This window comes from Cryptomeria japonica, chromosome 5 (genome assembly GCF_030272615.1).
Source record: "Cryptomeria japonica chromosome 5, Sugi_1.0, whole genome shotgun sequence".
Lineage (NCBI taxonomy): Eukaryota > Viridiplantae > Streptophyta > Pinopsida > Cupressales > Cupressaceae > Cryptomeria > Cryptomeria japonica.
This window is the reverse complement of record NC_081409.1, coordinates 413,524,505-413,541,328: the sequence shown is the minus strand read 5'-3', so window position 1 is coordinate 413,541,328 and position 16,824 is coordinate 413,524,505. Positions and strand designations below refer to the sequence as shown.

At 35.3% G+C, this 16,824-nt stretch overlaps 1 long non-coding RNA gene and 1 pseudogene across 1 annotated transcript; one reads left to right on the top strand and one right to left on the bottom strand.

Annotated features, from left to right (window-relative positions):
* Positions 1-348: 348 nt before the first annotated feature.
* On the bottom strand, positions 349-10,076 carry LOC131076469 (histone-lysine N-methyltransferase, H3 lysine-9 specific SUVH5-like; annotated as a pseudogene).
* A 225-nt stretch (positions 10,077-10,301) lies between these two features.
* Positions 10,302-12,829, top strand: LOC131076470 (uncharacterized). Its single transcript, XR_009113348.1, has 2 exons — positions 10,302-10,672; positions 11,290-12,829. It is a non-coding gene; the product is annotated as an uncharacterized LOC131076470 (long non-coding RNA).
* Positions 12,830-16,824: the final 3,995 nt, after the last annotated feature.

The window sequence follows — 16,824 nt, the reverse complement described above, 5'->3', positions numbered from 1 at the left end:
ATATCAAACTTCTGTACACATCTTCAAAATGAATTAACCTTGCAAAAGATGGAAAGTTGTTCAGCCGAGAGGAGAAGATCTTCGTTATACAGCGGAACTGCAAGAAATTATAGAAAACACAAAACTGGGGACATAAAAAATATAGCTACTTGTGCACCTAACAAAACAAAATGCAAGTTAAAAAGGATTGAAAATGCAATTCTACAACAGAGCATAAGTATGAAATACATGTGGATGCACGTCCATAATAACCTTCTTTTAACCAAGCTATAAAAAAGTATGGTCATGGACAGAAGATCCTATCCATACCTTGAGAAAAACCTGTGATTGGATGCGAGCTGTGAATCCTCAATACATTCTCCCAGTACATTCTGAAGACCCACAATAGCAAAATTTCTTTTTAATGTATCCATTCTGATCATACACCTGATCCACAGTACAGTTGTAATGATAAAAAAGCTCCCGCATTGGAGGAATGTTCTCTGCAGCAAAGAACATAATGTGGGGTAACCTTCTATCATCATGGTCGTAAAGCACATCCTGTGCATATAGATTTGGAGAACAATTGTGATTGATGAATCTCCAAACGCTTCCATAATTAGCTGCATCAATCGTAAATCCCACATCTTCCGCTGTAACGCAAACTGGACTACTCTCCCATTCAGACATAGCACTAGAAAGTTCAGGCCAACGAGATTGATCCTTCTTGCTTGTCCTTCCTATATCAAAGAGATACTCGTCATTATCAATCCGCTTCTCAGCTTCAATATCTGAAAGTAGCTCACCTGTGTACTCACAAATAAAGCTACCAGAAGGTATAGAGTCTGATGATCTGACTCCCCAACCTCTCTTATCAGTCTTAAACACCTCAAGCCGAAATTGAATACCACTTTGACTCACTCTATTGTAGCAATTTGGAGGGCAGCTACATGATGGACCACATTCATATACAATAGGCTCAGCACATACAATAGCACCGTCAAAGTTAAATGGAAATTTGCCACCATTTTTCAAAGCACAGAGACATTTTGTGGAATCTGAACATCCATTTCTACAATCACAGCCTCTTTGAGGCATAGGCTGACACCAGCTTGACTAAAGCACTTCAGTTGTGTACACAAACGGAGGTGGGCCATTTTCTTCATCTCTAGTATTTACAACACAAATGGCTCATCTCTCTTTGCCTTCCGAAATGTCCTTAATGTTGGAAGTGGATTGACTCTGAGAGGTGGGGGTGAATCAGAGTCAATAATCAATTTAACTCTCTTTAATTTTTTCTTACTTTGGAAAACTCTTTTAACACACATATGACACCCTAACTTGTATCCAAGCATGCATTTCTGATTAAACAATATATATAATTGAGTAATCTTGATATGCTTCTTATTGAACTTGTCAAAGCATCAAATTATGACTGGTAGAATTAATTAAAAAACAAAGTGACCAGCATAAAGAATTAAAATTTTGTAGAACAACAATGAAGCATAAATAAATGTATCAGAGCATTCATCTAATGGAACACATAAAGTGGATTAGCACACAACACAGATTTTCATGAGTGGAAAACCCTCTTGGGGTAGAAAAACCACTTGATAAAAGAATATTTTATTATCTCAAGAAGCACCCACTCCTTACACTGTATTTAGAAGTCTCAAACTTCAAGGAGCACCGACCCCTATGTCACAAATGATATCAAGAAAATATCTCCAATTACGAGCACTGATAAATTCAGAAGTGCATCATATTATGCAACTCTCAACTTGTCAATCACTCACCGCCATCTCTGTTTTTGTTTTTTTTTGTTACACACTGTTATATTCAAGAGATCTATCCTTCATCAAGCAAAACCAACTAACAAAACTTCTTCCTTGACCACGCTCCAAAAATCAGGTTCCCAAACTGTAATACGGGTTTTATAGAACTGAATCACAACCGGAATAAAATTGTTTTGTGTGTTCATCCTTGAGTAGGGTTACCAAACCCTAACTTAGGTTGGAGTTAATAAAAATTTATCACCAAAATAAATGTACTGCATAGGATCTCTTTAGAAATACTTCTTTCCTTTTCCCAATTTTTGTTTCAAAAAAAAATTACTTGTGATTATTTCTTTGGAAGAATATAGTAGCAAGAAAGATATTTTTAATCTTTGCATTTTTGATAACTGGAAAAATACTCGGGACCATCTTTTTCATTTTTTTTAAAATAGAAGAGTAAACACTTTTATCTTTCTATTTTTTTTCTTCTTTCACTTCCATTTTACTTTTTACCCTTCATGGTTTGACAAGAGAAAACACTTTTATCTTTCTTTCTTTTTTTCTTTCACTTTCTTTTTTACTTTTTACCCCTCACGGTTTCACAAAACATACTGCAAAAATAACAATTTGACAATTTGATGCTAAAACAATTGCGAGAAATCCCCACAAAATTAGCCATAAAATATTACCATCTGAAGCATTCATACCTGTAGATTATTAAATCAAAAAATACCACAATGCGAATTTGAAGAACCACTGGTCACTGAACCTACCTTCTTCTCTTCCACAAAAAGTTTCACTATCAATGAATACCAAAAATTAATCTGCTTACACCTGTCCACTATTCATAGAGATAAAGCTATATAGTCACCAAAACCTTTTTGTCATCAAGGACAATGCAGCATAACAAAGGTAACAAACTCCCCCTTTGTCCTTGATGGCAAAAATTGAACCATCATAAAACTGAACCATCATTAACTGCTAGAAACAACATCATGATACCATAAATACCACCTGAGTAAACTGCTAATTAATTTGTGAAACCTTAGAACAACCTGTATTTCCAACTATCTGTGAAACTCAGAATAACCTGTAATTCCAACTGTGAAACTTTTAGAATAACCTGTAAGAACAACTGTCTATTTGTGAAACCTTAGAACAACCTGTAATTCCAACTATCTGTGAAACTCAGAATAACCTGTAATTCCAACTGTGAAACTTTTAGAATAACCTGTAAGAACAACTGTCTTCTCCCCCTTTTTGTCTCAAGGACAAAGGGAAAAACTTGGGGAGAGTGATGCTCCCCCTCATAGAATGCAAGATATTAAGCAAGAATAGATTGAGAGATAACTCCCAACCTGTCTCTGAAACGTTCAAATACTTCTTTAGATAGAGCCTTTGTGAAAATGTCAGCCACTTGTGCCTGGGAAGGCACATATAAAAGTTGAAATTCATTAGCTAACACCTGTTCACGTAGAAAATGTAACTTTATTGCAACATGTTTAGTGCGTGAGTGCATAATAGGATTTTTAGAAAGATTTATGGCACTAGTGTTATCACAAAAAATAGAGATTGGCTTGTTTACTGTAATACCCATATCAGCAAGTTGATAAGACATCCAGATTAATTGGGTACAACAAGCTGTTGCAGCAATATACTCAGATTCTACAGTTGATAAAGTGACACATTCTTGCTTTTTGCTATGCCAGGCAACAAGACGATCTCCTAGGAAGAAAGCTGCACCACTGGTGCTTTTTCTATCATCTACACAGCCAGCCCAGTCAACATCCGTAAAACCAACAAGAGTAAAATCATTATTTCGTGGATACCATAAACCATAGTCTAAAGTACCTTGAATGTACTTTAAAATTCTTTTCACAACTATCAAATGAGATTGTTTAGGGGCAGATTGAAATCGTGAAACCAAACAGACTGCATGCATTAAATCAGGCCTAGATGCAGTTAAATAAAGTAAGTTGCCTATCATTGATCTGTACTCAGATTGATTGACTTCAGGTGAGTCATCTGCCTTGGTTAATTTACAGCTAGTCTCCATTGGAGTACTAACAGGTTTGCAATCTATCATATTAAACTTCTTTAGCATTTCTTTTGCATATTTGGTTTGTGATAAAAAAATGCCTTGTTCAAGCTGCATTACTTGAAGACCAAGAAAGAAGGTTAATTCACCCAACATGGACATTTCAAATTCAGATTCCATGAGTTTTGAAAAAATTTTGGATAAAGAATCATTATTGCAGCCAAAAATGATATCATCCACATAGACCTCAACAAGTAAAATATCATTACCTTCAACTTTGACATATAAGTTACTGTCAACTCCACCTCTAGTAAATCCATTTGCTGTAAGGTGAGCATCTAACCTGGAGTACCAAGCTCTTGGAGCTTGTTTAAGACCATATAGAGCCTTTTTCAACCTGTATACATAATCAGGTTTATCTGCAGAGACAAACCCTTCTGGCTGTTCCATATATACCTCTTCATCAAGATAACCATTTAGGAATGCTGTTTTAACATCCATTTGATAAATTTTAAAATTTTTATAACAGGAGTATGCCAGAAATATTCGTATTGACTCTAGCCTAGCAACAGGTGCAAATGTTTCACCAAAATCTACACCTTCTTGCTGTGCATAGCCTTTACACACAAAGCGTGCTTTATTCCTAACAACTTTACCAGATTCATCAAGTTTATTTCTGAAAATCCATTTACCCCCTATAACATTTTTATCATCTGGTCTAGGCACTAGTTCCCAGGTTTTATTCTTTTCTATTTGATTGATTTCATCTTGCATTGCATTCAGCCAACAATCATTAATAAGAGCTTCAGAAACAGACTTAGGTTCAAAATCAGTTACCAGACAGTAATGCTCAGCCATTTGAGCTTGTTCACCAATTCTTGCTCTTCTCCTAGTCAAGATTCCTGCATCTATTTCACCAATAATTTGACTTTGAGGATGTCTTTTAGTAATGATTCTAGAGGGTGTATGTAAAAGATTTTCTGCTTTAGGACTTGATGGAGGACTCTTCTCATTTGTAATTTCTGTTTCAGCAGATTTAGAAACTTGTTCCAGTCTTATTGGTATATCCTCTTCAACATCCTGCATACCATCACTTAGAAAGAATTGCTCATCAAATCTTACATTAACAGTTTCAACAATTTTGTTCAATCTATTATTGAAACACCTATAAGCTTTGCTATGAGTAGAATATCCAAGAAATATACCCTCATCAGTCTTAGCATCAAAGCTTCCTAGATTCTCTTCATCTCTTTTTATATAACACTTGCACCCAAAAATCTTGAAATACTTAATTGAAGCAGCTTTACCATACCAGAGTTCATAAGGAGTAAAAGTAGATTTTACCCTAATTTGCACACGATTCAGAATATAAACAGCTGTGTGAACAGCTTCTTTCCAATATCTGTCTGGCAGATTTGCCTCATTAAGCATTGTGCAAGCCATCTCTTTGACTATTCTGTTTTTCCTCTCAACCACCCCATTTTGTTGAGGTGTTCGAGCAGCAGCATACTGTCTTTTAATGCCATGTTTTTCACAATAATCAACAAATTCTTGTGATGTAAATTCACCACCCTTGTCTGATCTTAAACATTTCAGTTTTAAATCAGTTTCACGTTCAACCATTTTCCTAAAAATTTTAAATCTGTCAAATGCTTCAGATTTATGTTTAAGAAAAGTGACCCATACCATTCTTGTATAATCATCCACAAAGAGCATGAAGTATTTTTCACCATTGATGGATTGTGTCCTTGTTGGACCACATAAATCTGTATGAACAAGTTGTAAAGGACTAGTAGAAGAGTGTTCTTTAGATTTAAAAGATACTTTTGTCTGTTTACCTTTCAAACACTCTTTGCACACAATATTTAATGGTTTGCTCAAGATGGGTAAACCTCTGACATTCTGGTTCTTGCTGATTCGAACTAGATTATCAAAGTTTACATGTCCCAAGCGCTTGTGCCATAACCAGTTTTCTTCTACTTGACCCATAAGACACATACCTACATTATTTTCATAATCTGTGGAGTCAAGTAAATTGTAAACATTCCCAATAGTCCTCAAACCAGTAGCAACAATATTACCAGATTTATTTTTGATAGCACAACCTTGAGAACTAAAAGATACATTATAACCATTGTCACAAATTTGACTGACACTCAACAAATTGTGTTTTAATCCTTCAACAAAATAAACGTCATGAATAGGAGTGTCATCATTTAGCAATAATGTGCCTTTACCTCTGACAAAGGCTCCTGAATTATCACCAAACTTACAAAACCTCCATCAAAGTTTTCAAAATGAAGGAATTTATTTATGTCTCCTGTCATATGGTGTGAACAGCCACTGTCCAACACCCACAATGACTTTTTACTTGAAAGAAATGCAGTTTGCACTATCATAGACTGTTTAGAACTAGGGACAAACTTTGGTTTCCACACCTTATGAATTTTTTCCTTTGACTTGCATTGAGAAGAAGTATGTCCAAAGAAGTTACACTTAATGCACTTCACAGTATTTGGAAAACCAGAGGCTTGATTATGTCCAAACATAGAAGTTCTATGTTGCAAAAATCTGCAAGTGTTAACCTTATGGCCAAACTTGTTGCAGTAAAAACAGTAACCATGAAAGAACCCAAACCTAAAAGGAGTCATTCTATTGTAGGCTTGAAATTGTTTTTTGTTTGCAAGTTTAGTAATTTGTTTTGATGATTCAGCACTATCAAAACCTATACCTGTCAAATTCTTGCATTGTTTTTGTTTGCTTAAGATTTCATTCAAATGCAAGGTACTTTCATACTGCTCAATCTGCTTATGTAAAGAACTACTTTGCTGTTCCAAAATGTTAACTTTCAATTCACTATCAGCAAGTAAGACTTTCAGATCCTCAACTGTTTGCTTTGAATCTTTTAATTCAATTTGTAAAATCTATTTTTCACTTTCATGAGAAGCTACAAGTTTCTTAAACCTTTTGATTTCTTTGAGAGCACACAGTAACTCTCCTTCAAGATCAATTTCACCTTGATCTAAATCATCAAATTGATCTACTGATATGTTATTTAAATCTTTCTTTGAGGAAGTTTCTATTGCAGCCATAAACAAGGTTTCATCACCTTCACAAGGTGAGTCATCTGAATCATTTTCAGAATCTTCTTTAATAAAAAGACTCTTCTTTTTCTGAAAAGGATTGAATTTCTTTTTAGAGTTCCATTTTTTCATTTTGAATACTTTTTCTGGTTTTTCTTCTTCATTATTTTGATCACTCAGGGGACATTGAGCAGCAAAGTGCCCAACTTTGCCGCAATTAAAACATTTGAAGGGTAATTTTCCCTTATACTTCTTTTTTAACTTTCTAACTAGCAAAGCTTCTATAGCATCTGAAAGTTCAGACTCACTATCTAGTTCCTCCTTCTTTTCTACTTTAAATGCAGTTTCTTTAGAACTAGAAGGATTACTACCTATCCTCATTTCATAGGCTGTGAGTATGCTTTGTAGGCTTTCAAGAGACATAGTTGAAAAGCTTTTCTTTTCTTCTAAAGTTGACGCCTTAGTTTCAAATTTAGGAAGTAAAGTTCTAATAACCTTTCTGACAACATCTTTTTCATCAACATTTTCACCAAGACCCCTTCTTGAATTCACAACTTCATCAATTCTAAGAAAATAATTTGCAATAGTCTCATCTTCTTTCATTCTCAATGACTCAAACTGATTCTTGAGTGTGAGAATTTTAGATTCTTTGACCTTTGCATCGCCTTGATAAATAGTTTCAAGCTTGCTCCATATTTCATGAGCAGATGCACAATGCATAACTTTAACAAACACATCCTTGGTAAGACCACACAAGAGAGCATGTTTTGCTCTAGCATTTAACTCATACTGAGATTTAGCATCAGGATCTGAAGGAATAGCATTAGGAACAACATATTTTGTGATAACAATGTTCCACACATTTACATCAACAGAGATCAAGTACGTTTCCATTCTGATCTTCCAAAACACATAATTTGTGCCATCAAAGAGGGGAGCTCTTGAAAGAGAGGCACCTTCTTGTGAATAAGCCATGACAAGACTTCCAAAAGACCAGGAACAATCCCTAGGATAGACCTAAAAGATGGGACCCTACGCTCTGATACCACTTGTTGGAAGTGGATTGACTCTGAGAGGGGGGGGGGGTGAATCAAAGTCAATAATCAATTTAACTCTCTTTAATTTTTTCTTACTTTGGAAAACTCTTTTAACACACATATGACACCCTAACTTGTATCGAAGCATGCATTTCTGATTAAACAATATATATAATTGAGTAATCTTGATATGCTTCTTATTGAACTTGTCAAAGCATCAAATTATGACTGGTAGAATTAATTAAAAAACAAAGTGACCAGCATAAAGAATTAAAATTTTGTAGAACAACAATGAAGCATAAATAAATGTATCAGAGCATTCATCTAATGGAACACATAAAGTGGATTAGCACACAACACAGATTTTCATGAGTGGAAAACCCTCTTGGGGTAGAAAAACCACTTGATAAAAGAATATTTTATTATCTCAAGAAGCACCCACTCCTTACACTGTATTTAGAAGTCTCAAACTTCAAGGAGCACCGACCCCTATGTCACAAATGATATCAAGAAAATATCTCCAATTACGAGCACTGATAAATTCAGAAGTGCATCATATTATGCAACTCTCAACTTGTCAATCACTGAACAAGATTAATACAAAAGATGGTCTATCACCGCCATCTCTGTTTTTGTTTTTTTTTGTTACACACTGTTATATTCAAGAGATCTATCCTTCATCAAGCAAAACCAACTAACAAAACTTCTTCCTTGACCACGCTCCAAAAATCAGGTTCCCAAACTGTAATACGGGTTTTATAGAACTGAATCACAACCGGAATAAAACTGTTTTGTGTGTTCATCCTTGAGTAGGGTTACCAAACCCTAACTTAGGTTGGAGTTAATAAAAATTTATCACCAAAATAAATGTACTGCATAGGATCTCTTTAGAAATACTTCTTTCCTTTTCCCAATTTTTGTTTCAAAAAAAAATTACTTGTGATTATTTCTTTGGAAGAATATAGTAGCAAGAAAGATATTTTTAATCTTTGCATTTTTGATAACTGGAAAAATACTCGGGACCATCTTTTTCATTTTTTTTAAAAATAGAAGAGTAAACACTTTTATCTTTCTATTTTTTATTTTTTTTTCACTTCCATTTTACTTTTTACCCTTCATGGTTTGACAAGAGAAAACACTTTTATCTTTTTTTCTTTTTTTCTTTCACTTTCTTTTTTACTTTTTACCCCTCAGGGTTTCACAAAACATACTGCAAAAATAACAATTTGACAATTTGATGCTAAAACAATTGCAAGAAATCCCCACAAAATTAGCCATAAAATATTACCATCTGAAGCATTCATACCTGTAGATTATTAAATCAAAAAATACCACAATGCGAATTTGAAGAACCACTGGTCACTGAACCTACCTTCTTCTCTTCCACAAAAAGTTTCACTATCAATGAATACCAAAAATTAATCTGCTTACACCTGTCCACTATTCATAGAGATAAAGCTATATAGTCACCAAAACCTTTTTGTCATCAAGGACAATGCAGCATAACAAAGGTAACACTTAATACAAAGACCTTGAATTGTATATCTTGATGGGTTTCCAACAAATTTCACTAATTCAAATCCCAGCTTTGGCTGACCTAATTGTCTTCTTAGAAGGAATTTTAAAAAAGTATCCAGATGCTCCTCTGTCGAGCCAACATTTCTCCACATCATAAAGTCCATCATAAGTATATAGGACACTTACCTTGTTCTTTCTTCTTTCTTTGTTTCCTTCATTTCCAAAATGCTTTTTCTTTATTCCTCGAATTACTCGTACAGGTATTTTCAGGCCTATGTTGTTCTTCAGAGCCAAATTCCCACGTTCAAGTTTCTGGTCCTCAGTTTGCCGTTTGTCTCCACGGTAGTTGTTTCCACCCTGTCCTGTGTAAATCAACACATGCCCACTGTCAAGATCATCTTCGTAACCTCCTGATGCCACAATGCTGGTAGCCACCTGCACATTTTTTTGTTTCAAGAAGTCAATTCCAGCCTGTATCTGGCGATGAAGACCCACAATGCAAAACTCAATCCTATAATGGAACTGGTCTCCAACTTCCAACCCTGGGACCACACCCACAATTTGTTTTCCCATGTTGACATACAAGTTATTATCCTTCAAAAGCTGGGCAGCTCTTAGATCTGCACGAACAGGAGTACCATTTGGAGAAGAGATTTTGACACAATCTTCCTCTTCATGTATTAGTTTCCTGCAAAGAACCTGAAATAATTGCAAGGTTTCTCTAACTTTTCCACGTGTTGGTGGATTTTGAACCAGAAAATCTGCAGTTTCCACAGATTTCAATGTAAATTTTTTGGGGACCCTGCTCACAATCTCAGTTGAAGTTGATTGTGCTGAGGTAGCGACCGTCTTCAAAGAAAGCTCGTGAGGCTTCCTTGCAACCTTATTAAATGAATTTACTTTATTCTTTCCAAATGTAGACGACCTTGGTACAGTAAATCTTCCAGACTTGTAGGTGTCATTCAAAATCTTAGAGTGCTCTGGCATAACTTCTGTTTTCACCATTGTTGTCAACTGATTAACGTCCTTTGTTTTGGTGGCCACCTTGCAAGTTTGAAAGCTCTCGTATTTGACTCGAGAACATTGATCGAGATGGTGTGATTCTTTGGAGATTGTCCAGATGGCAGCAATTTTTCTTTTGCCCTTTTACCACACTTTTCTTACTTTGCAAATGCAGTCCTCGTCTTTCTTGGATAGGTTTTGTCAAAAATAAGTTTCTGACTGACAAATTCAACTCCTGAGGTATGAGTGTCTCCTTTGATATTGTTAGGAATAATGAATAAACTAAATCAGGTGTTTCAGTTGTGTAGACCACTTGTATCAGTTGTGTTTCAGTTATGTTGCAAGATCCACTATTATAGGAGTTAGTTTAGGAATCAATTGAATCAATTGTACAAGCTGTTAAATTTTTCTTTTGCCCTTTTACCACACTTTTCTTGCTTTGCAAATGCAGTCCTCCTCTTTCTTGGATAGGTTTTGTCAAAAATAAGTTTCTGACTGACAAATTCAACTCCTGAAGTATGAGTGTCTCCTTTGATATTGTTAGGAATAATGAATAAACTAAATCAGGTGTTTCAGTTGAGTAGACCACTTGTATCAGTTGTGTTTCAGTTATGTTGCAAGATCCATTATTATAGGAGTTAGTTTAGGAATCAATTGTAGAAGCTGTTAATCTACAGTAACAATTATAAATTATAAATTGTAACTCTTGCAGTTTAATATCAATAATATAATAAATTCAGTTTTTTTTGTGTTTTTATCATGGTATCTCTGGGCATAACTCCCTCATGGGAGAGCCCAGTATCATGAGTGTGGTCTTCCGTATGAATGCTAGGATTAATTTTTTGTTTATTTAATAGGAGATCACTATTGAAGAAAAGAGCCAGTGAAAGATTCCAAAAAGAGTCCCCAAGAGCCACCAAGTTTGAAGACAATAAAAGGGCAAAAACTATCTCTGCAGCCCGTGAAGAAGAACAGTAGATTACTGTGTTTGTGAAGCTTTTGCAAAGATAAGTTTGTTTGCAAATGTGAAGATTAATGTTCTGCTTGTAATCTACAGCAGCAGACTCCACACGTGGCCCCTTCTTTATTCCAATATAAGGTTACTAATTCGAGTTGAATTTGTTCTCTGTTGATTTCCACCAAAATGTGGTGACTGTTTTTACTTCCAGCGCTCCAGGTCTGCTGTGCACCAGGGCATTTAGAAGATTTGCTGCCAAATTTGTCTTTAGCGCTGTTTTTGTGATGATGATGGCAGGTGTAGCTTTTTCTGTTGTGGTTGAGGAATTGTTGCCTAACCCTCTTTGACCATAGGCATTGAGAGTCTCCTTTGATGGAGGGTGCAGCAACAGTAGCTGCAACAGATTTATGGCACTCTCCCTTGGTGATTAGAGGAGCATTTCCCCCACAACCAAAGGGGAAGTCTCGATAAGAAGACACAGGCCGGGTGGGATGTTTCACCGCAGATACAAAACTTTTGAAAGAACAAGTAGGGGTTTGAAGAGATGAAAATGCATTTTGACATTCAAGAGAAGATGCTGGAGATAACGGTGACTTATTCTTTTGAAGATCTGAATTTCCAGGAGGAAAATTTGCAAATGGTGATGCGTAACGCCCACAACCAGGCGGAAAATCACGTATTACAGATGGCTTTGCCTTCTTAACCTTAGAAACATGGAATTCTTTTACAGTACAATTCTTGTTACTAGCTGTATTACAGTGCAAGTAATTAAATCCCTCAGAACTGTCGTGCAAGTTAAACTGAGCTTGTTTCTCAATAACTACTTCGTAGTCTGCCAATGGTGAATATACTCCTTCCATCATTTCATGGCATCCAGAACGTATACAACCTATAATGATTCCTATGAACATGGTAAGCAAGCGTTCGAATACCGATGCAAGAACACTAGTATCAAGATGAACTTGCAATAAAATGACCAGAAAAGTGAATGATTTGCAAGAATAAACTAGATAAAGATGACCAAAAGCAATTTAAAATTATACAAGCAAAAAGAAGATTAAACTAAACTATCATAAACTTCACTAACGGTTTACAGAACACCCGTGCAAGTTAATGGAGCTTCTTTCTCAGTTATTACTTCATTGATAAATGACCTTCCAAAACATGGTGCAACTCAGGCAGGTTCCTTGATAGCGGTGTAAATCATGCAGTGGTTAGCGTAGTTACTAAGCGGATAGTGCAACAAACAGTTAACCATTCATGCTCTGCATGCTCTGCCTCTTTCACCGCCAATATTGTTAATGCGGTTGCTCTGCCTTTGTTTCCTCCGTAATTTCCATCATCTGCAGTGGTCTACGGTGGTTATCTTTGTGTAAATCTGCATATCTTGCAGTTGTAAATGTACTATGGTTAATACAAGAGATTTATTTTTCATTCTCTATAGTTCTGTTTTTCTTTTATGTGCTATTATCTACAAGTTCGCTTTTCTTCTGTTTTTCTTTTATGTGCTATTATCTGCAAGTTTGCTTTTCTTCTTTTCTAGCTAGATCCTTGTGCAGATCTGTACTCTGTTTGCAGGTTTGCAAAATTTTACATTCCTAAATATGCTAAAACCAAATTCTTCATTAAAACATACATAAGAAATAAACACTGCCACTAAAACAAACTTGTGTAGAGACTACAGAGTATATGCAAACACAAGAAGCATGGCTACACAAATTATGAAATCAATGGGAGCACATGCACATCCAAAATGTAAATCCAAAGCATGGAAGAAATACTTCTCTTAAAGATGTAAAACTATCATATATGGCCATTAAGATGTATAAAAAACAAAGAATGGTTTGAAAGGGTATCAAAGTGCATATAACAGCGTGGAATCTATAAGCCAACTTTCCAACGTTTAAGAACAGGATCAATCGAAATCCAAATGCAAAATTCATGACCTTTGGAAAATCAAGACAACTCTGCAGCGGCCAAATAGATGTCAAATCTAATGCAAATAAATACTTTTCTAATCACCCAGTTTTTTTGTTGGACAAAATGAACCCTTGCTATTTGTTTGCAAATTTTCTAGATATATGGGCAAATTTATGAAATTCGACCACACATGTTCCAATAGCAAAATTCTCCTACTCCTATACCATTAAGAACTTAATAACCATATATGATAGGAATGAAGTAATGTTTCTCAACTCAAATCATAGAAGCAGAAAGCAGGAAAAACCCAAGGTTTACCACGAGTACCTGCCACTAAGCAAGTTTCCCTAACAAGCGTACAGAATCAGCAAGCCTTATTCAGTCAAAAAAACTGGTCAATACCAGTCAAAACCAGGTCAAACCGCCAAAAAGCTGGTCAGAATTGAAAAAATGACAGCTTTTCTCAGGTTTTTCACAATGGTGGTGTTTTTTTCTTATAAATCCCATAAAATTCATTTGAGTCCCTTTTTTAATTTTCCACGTTTTTCACATTTTAAACCCACGTAATTGAATTTCATTTAGAGTTTCAGTTTGCAATGCTGTTACCGTGTAATTATAATGCTAATATGACTCAATTACAGAAATGATTTCCTCCTAAATGAAAAGAAGAATGCAAATAGATACAGTAATGCCCTTTTGCCAAAACTTTTGTATGTATATAAAAAATCAGAAAAGATTGAAGAGCCCTTAGGGAGGAAATTTTTTGAAATAAAGAAATGACCAAATTAAGATGGATTGAATGGATGAAATGGTGAGAAGTGCCCTCTTTTCATTTACCATTCCTACACTGAAGATTTTAAAACAGCCTTAGAAGATGATGACAAAGTTATATCGACAAGAAAAAAATTGAACACTTACAACGGAGCCAATTTACACACTGCAACTTTAAAGCGCACACTATTATTTCTGCATAAACTGAGCAGCTTATGAACAGCTCTCAATACAAAGGTTACTACATGATGATGATATAAAAAACACAGAGAGATATAAAATGGGCTCGCTGCCTTCAAAAGAAAATAACACAGCAAGCTAAAACAGAAGCAAACTAATTAAGGACTGTTCTTTGATCTGTGATAACGTTGCCACAGAGTTGCAAACAAACTGGATCCATTTTCGGATCAAATTTTGTTGCAACTAGTAAGTAGTAGTTTTAGCTTACAATCTCGTAACAAATTTCAATATAGCTTTCATATAATATCCTAAAAACTTGCAAGATTATAGAAAACCTTTTTGACACGTTGTCCTGTAAAAAGGTCTTTGAGATTTAAGGAATTCAGAAGCACTAACTGAGAAAAATTATAAGCTTCTCTGTCCATGGGCTATCAGTATCACATTGTTGTTGTACTGAGATTTCCTCTCATTTATCACTTTTATAGATCGTGCATGAGAAATGGGAATCTTACAAGATGAAAGACATCAATCATGGTCACATGGTTTTCTATCATGGGAAATACACTAGAAGCATAAGAGAAAGGATGAAACAAGGAAATTTAAAATGAAACTGATATTGGTTGGTGACGGAGAACCCAAGCTCCAAGAAACTAACAAATTCAACCGATATATCTGCTATCGAACTCAAGAAGTAGCTAGATGGTCATTTGTTGGCAGCCCAGTGAAGCTGTGGATTACCTTGAATCTTAATATTTTTTAATAAATCGATGATTATAAAATAATTAAATATGAATGCTGCAGAATATTTCTATTCTCTTCATCAGAATTGGGGACTTCAATGGAAAGTTGGGTGGAAAAAATAGTGGTAGAAGCCAAGATCGCCTCTCTCTTTCTGTGGCGAATTTTATTGCTGGTCAAACATACCTGAGTGGATTTGCAAGTGCTAGTGGAAAGGGCAATGAGCTTTATCACCAAGATGGTACAAATTCAATTTTCTTCTTAATTAGAAAGCTGACAAAGCTTCACATGTGGTCTGAGAGCGTCAACATATCAGTCCCAGAAACAAATTTGATAACTCTGGCAACATTAAAGTTATGGATTTTGTAGAGGAGCAGAAACTTAAAATTATCCAACTTGATGATGTAATCCTGTGAACACCGTTTACTTTTTAGGAATGTTTTTGGGTCTCTTCGGAGACATCTAATAAAATAATTTTTTTTTAGATATTTCCTGTGTCATATATGTTGAAATGTGAAGTTCAAATTGGATTCTCATCTAGATGTGGTTGAGTCATCTTGGATTCTCATCTAGATGTGGTTGAGTCATCATGGATTCTCATCTAGCTGTTAGGCGTCGTCAGGAGGTACAATTTTTTTTTTGAGATTTACTATAAATAGCAATTTCGACATGTGTGATACATGTAGTTGAGCGAGTCATACTTGCTATATTTAGTAAGTTGTCTTCAATTAGGACTCTACAACTTGGTTGTTTTATGCTTCTCAAAATCATCTTTTCATGTACAGTTTTTGAGATTATTGTAACTCTATAAAATTCTTGAGAATCAATACAAAAGATATTTGCATATTTTTACAAGTTTTTCCATGTAAACTCTACGCTGCAATTTTATACACTCGTTATTTTTCTTACAATATCTTGATCTAGTTATAGACTCAACGGTGGTATGAATTTATTTAAAGAGACTCAAATAAGTTCTATACGGGACGACGTACATACACGCCAAGCTACAAAGGCTTTACAAAGTAAGGTTATATATATATATATAAGGAATTTTTTAACAGAAACTTACTTGGCAAGTCCCTTGCTTGTAACTAAGGTTCTAGGGCCACATCAGCATGCTTTTTGTCAAGGTGTCCAAAACAACCCAAAAAAAAGGTGAGGCCAATAGTCGTGCAAAAAGGGCCCCGATATTTGTGCAGCTGATGTGGCATCGCTTGATTGGTTGCTTTTTACAACAAAGGGTACATTTCATTCAATTATTGGTAGTCATCATCAACAATAACAACTTTAAAGTCACAACTATTGGTGCAATGTTGTCAAAAAAAAATTGGACATTAAATCAATAAGTATAGGTATTAAAACAACTTCTATCACAATAATTGAAACATGTTCAACTATTGGGTCCTCTCCCCTATATATATGAATGCAACTATTTTGGCTCCAAAACAGCACAGTCATACATTGTGATGTGATAAATGGAGGTTGGGAGAAAAGTTACAAAGTATTGTTTCCTTATGAATGACACCAAGGAGCAAAAGCTCTAGCTTAGGCAGTGATTGGAGGCCAAAATCAACACAAAGCGGCAAATAGGGTTTCCGAAAGAAGGGTGACATAGCAAAGTCAAGATCCATTAAAAGTCAATTCTGGAGCTGGGGAAGAAAGTGCAAAGGAGTTGGAGCATTACTGTGAAATGGGGTTTATTGGAAGATTCAGTTCACTGTGGCAGTCTCTTCCAGTGCTTAACAATTGGATTGAACAATCTTATCATCCTTATCCTTTTCTGGTACCTCCTGATGTCATTTACCCCTATGTGTAGGCTTTTCTT